Raw genomic sequence first — 4,627 nt, 5'->3', positions numbered from 1 at the left:
AGGTCTTTCACCTCTTTTGTTAAGTTTATTCCTAGATATTTTATGCATATTACAAGTTTTAAGAAGCCCTGCCATAGCCAAGTCAGTAACTGTTTCACCCAGTATTTTTCTAAACTTTTGCCGTAGAATTCTTTTTTCATGAAATACCTATTTAAATTCTTTTAGACTTGTTGATCTTTGGGAACAAAGCTACCAGTAGTGGTGATGGGGATGGAGGGTGGGGAGCACATCACTTCTGAAAAGACTGTGCCTCTGGAAAAAGTGGTATTACAGTACATCTGGGAGGTAGTAGCTAATTTCTTCTACTTACCTTTTGTTATTAAATTCATCATTTAGGAAGAAAAGTCATTATTGCTGTAGATGATGAAGAGCTATTTGAAAAATGCCAACATCTATTTCTAATTTTATGTATTTTTTAAGGTTTATTTATTTATTTTGAGAGAGTGAGAGAGAGAATGAGTGCTAACAGAGGAGGGGCAGAGAGAGAGGGAGAGAGAGAATCCGAAGCAGACTCTGCACTGTCAGCACAGAGCCCAATGTGGGTCTTGAACTCACAACTGTAAGAACATGGCCTGAGCTGAAATCAAGAGTCGGATGCTTAACTGACTGAGCCATTGAGATGCCCCTATTTCTCATTTTAAAAAAAGACTTGATAAAATAGTAATAAATGACTTTTGGACAAAATTACGCACATACAAAATACTTGATCACGTTCTGCTAAAACCAGGAACAAGTAAGATGCTTTGTTACCATGGCCATTGCTGTGTACCATTGTACTGTATTGACAAAATCAACTGCTATATTCAATCGAGAAAATAATTAGAAGCATAAGACATTGGAAAGGAATAGAAAAAGCTACTTCTCTGTGTAGCTGATGTGATAGTATATGTTGAAAAGCCAAGAGGATCAATAACAGCAGAACACTGAAACCACAAGAATTGAGTAAAATTAGCAAACAAAAACCCAATACTTTCTGTATATACATAATAATTTGTTTGAAAACATAGTGGAAGAAAAGTCTCCTTTTCCACTAACATCAAAAAGATAAAATACTTAAGAATAAACTTAAGAAATATGCCAAATCTGTAAGGGGTAAACATTCTTGAAAAACACAAAAGTAGACTTAAATAAGTGGAAAGACATTTCATATTTCATGTTCATGAATAGAATAACTCAACATTACAGAGATTTCTGATCTCCTCAAGTCAACATATAAATGAATTAATTCCATTCTCAACAAAGTTGTCTTTTTTCTGGCACTAGATAAGTCGATCCTAAAAGTCATTGGGAAAAACAAACAAGAAAGAACCAGGAAACCTCTGAAGAAGAGTCATAAAGAGGGCAAACCCCACCAGATTTTAAACTACAAAACCTCTATAATTAAATCTGTTGAGGGGAGCCTGGGTGGCTCAGTCAGTTGAGTGTCTGACTCTTGATTTCGGGTCAGGTCATGATCTCATGGTTAATGGGATCAAGCCCCACATCGGGCTCTGGGCTGACAACATGGAGCTTGCTTGGGATTCTCTCTCTTTCTCTCTCTCTGCCCTTCCCTTGCTCATGCACCGTGCGTGCGCTGTCTCTCTTAAATTAAAAAAACCTGTTGGGGTAAGGGGGTTATTTGAGAACTCACTCTACTGTCCCTTCAGTTTTGCTCTGAACCTAAAGCTGCTCTAGAAAATAAAGCCTCAAACAATTGTATGGTATGGTGCGTGGATAGAAGTATTGGCCAATGGAGCAGACTAGAATGTCCACAAATAGTAATTATAGAAATGTAGGACATGATAAAAGTAGCATCTCAAGTCACAGAGGAACAGATGGGACAACTGGGTAGATATTTGGTGAGAGATAAAATCTAGTCCATACCTCACATGATACTCCAAGAATAAACTACAAATTGATAAAATCTTATTTTTTCTTTTCTTCTATTTCAACATTTTAATTTTATTAATTTTTTTAATGTTTGTTTATTTATTTTGAGAGACAGCAAGAGCTGAGGAGGGGCAGAGAGAGAGAGAGAGTGAGGGAGAGCGAGAGAGAAAATCCCAAGCAGGCTCCACACTGCCAGCACAGAGCCCGATGGAGGGCTTGATCTCACAAACCGTGAGATCATGACCTGAGCCAAGATCAAGAGTTGGATGCCTAACCGCCTGAGCCAGCCACCCGGGCGTCCTGAAACTTTTAATTTCAAAGTAATTTCAGACTTGTGAAAAATAGTCCGAAGGATTTTCATATGTCCTTCACCCTGATTCCCTGAATGTTATTATTTGCTGCACGTTCTTTGTCATTGTCTCTGAAACAGTTTGAGAGTAAGTTGCAGATATAACGTGCCTTCACCAATACTTCAGTGATATTTTCTAAGAAAAAGTTTGTTCAAACTTCTGTAACAGCACCGCAGACCAGGTGGCTTATAAACAACAGAAATTTATTTCTCAGAAGGCTGGGAAGTCCAACATCAGGCACCACAGATTTGTTGTCTGGTGAGGGCCCACTTACTGGTTCATAGATGGCCATCTTTTCACTATATCGTCACGTGGCAGAAGGGACAAAGGATTTCTCTGAGATCTCCTATGAGGGCACTAATCGCATTCTCGAAGGCCTCACCTTTATGACCTAATCACCTCCCAAAGGCCCCATCTTCAAAAAATCTATGAATTGGGCGGGGGGGGGGGGGGACACAAACTTCCATCCGCAGCAAAGAACATTTTCTTACGTAGTATCAGCATACAGTTCACAAAATCAGGAAATTAGCGTTGATAAAATACTACCCCAGTCTATAAGCCTTATTCAGATTTCACCAGGTGCCCCACTAATCCCTTTTGCTCCACAGTCCGGCCTAGGATCACACTGCGGGTAGTCTCCTGTCTCTTAGTGTCTTTTCATCTGGAAGAGTTGCTCAGTATTGCTTTCTCTCTCATGACCGTAACAGTTTGGACGAGGACAGGCTTCCTCTGCGGAAGGCCCCTTAAATTAGGTGGTGTTTCCTCACGATTAGATTCAAAGCGCATATTTTTAGCAGGAGTACCCCAGAGTGACGCTGTGCCATTGATTGTACCATGTCTCGGATGTTAACTTCAGTTACCACTTCAGGCGCTTCAGGCCAAGTTTCTCCATCCCGTAAAGGTACAGCGTTTCTTTGTAATTAATAAGTAGACTCAGACGTACCACACAGATCCTTCGAGGAAGCGCTTGCCGCTCAGTCGTGTCAGCTTCTGGCTGTCAGCTCTGTCAATGTGACTAACTGCACACACGGTCACACCTTCGTGTGCCAGCCTGCATCCATCCCGTGTCTGAGTGAGAAGGGGCCGCCTGCTCTAGAGCTCTCTGTAGTCGGCCAAGGTTTTGAGAAGCCTGTGCCACGGTTGGATTTCTCCTTAGTACACGGCCTGTAGCCCGCACGGTGTCTCGGCATCTGACTCAAGATGGGTGTCTTTGTGGGCAAATACCTTGAGACTCTGTAATCTGTTCTCGTATTGTCCCGGATTTGGCCGGGAGGAGCCCCTTCAACTTTTCCGTGTTCTTTCAACATGTCGCCATCATTTATCCTTTCCTGACTTTCTGGCGACACAAGATTTTTCAGGCTTATCTGATACTTTTCCCCTTTCAAAATGGGCCACATTTGAATGTAAAAAATGAAAACATTCAAGTACTGGAAGGAAACATGGGTGGATGGCCTTATAAGCGGGGAGTGAGGAAAGCCCAATAGAAAAAAAAAAGTGCATAAGTGACAGAAACAGTTGCGGGGAAAGGATGGAAGGAAGGGACTGGCTCATAAACATATGAAAAGATGCTTATTCTCATGTAGAGGAAAACGCAAAGTAAAATCACCCTGTGATACAAAACGTTTAGAAACACTGTATTGGGTCCATGGTGGAAAAACAGGCAGTCTCCAGCATTGCTGGGAGGGGTACAAAATGGAACAACCCTTCTAACAGGGATTTGGGGAAACCAGGCAGATTTACTTTTGGTCCAGCAATTTCATTATCAGTAATCGACACTGAGAATAAACTTCCACAAATAAACAACACATGCATAAGGTTATTCATTGCCACATTGTTTGTAACAGTAGAGGTTGGAGACTGCCCAAGTGTCTATCAATAGAGCCCTGATTGTAGAACTGGAACACCCACACAATGGAATACTGTGCACTGCTTTAAAACACAAACAATGATTGTCTCTATGTACTAATGTGCAGTGATTTCCAGGGTGTGTTAAATGAGAAAAGCAAGATGCAGAATAAATATGTAAAGGAAGAAATTAGAAATACATTTTTATTTGTTTACTTTGCTAAAAGAAATATGATAAAGGAGGCTAATAAAAATGACTACCTGGAGTGAGAGGGTAAGGAAGGAAAGCTAGGTCTTTCTGAGTACCTTTTTGTGTAGTTTTGACTTTTAAGCCATTTATATTTTTTGCATATTCAAAAAATAAAATTAAACAGGAGGCAAAAGCAAACTGTAAAGTTTGGGACCATGACACAAATAACTTAATTTTACGTAAAATTGATACTGTACACAGGAAAGAATCGTTTCAAGTGGCTTTTGGATATTGTACTCCTTCGTGGGATATAGTTTAAAGCCAAAACGAAGCAGAATTTTAAAACTACAAAGAAACCGTAAACTAGTATGCA

Source organism: Herpailurus yagouaroundi, unplaced genomic scaffold, assembly GCF_014898765.1.
Source record: "Herpailurus yagouaroundi ecotype Mexico unplaced genomic scaffold, PumYag 197, whole genome shotgun sequence".
NCBI lineage: Eukaryota > Metazoa > Chordata > Mammalia > Carnivora > Felidae > Herpailurus > Herpailurus yagouaroundi.
The sequence above is the reverse complement of the archived record's forward strand: the minus strand, read 5'-3'. Positions refer to the sequence as shown.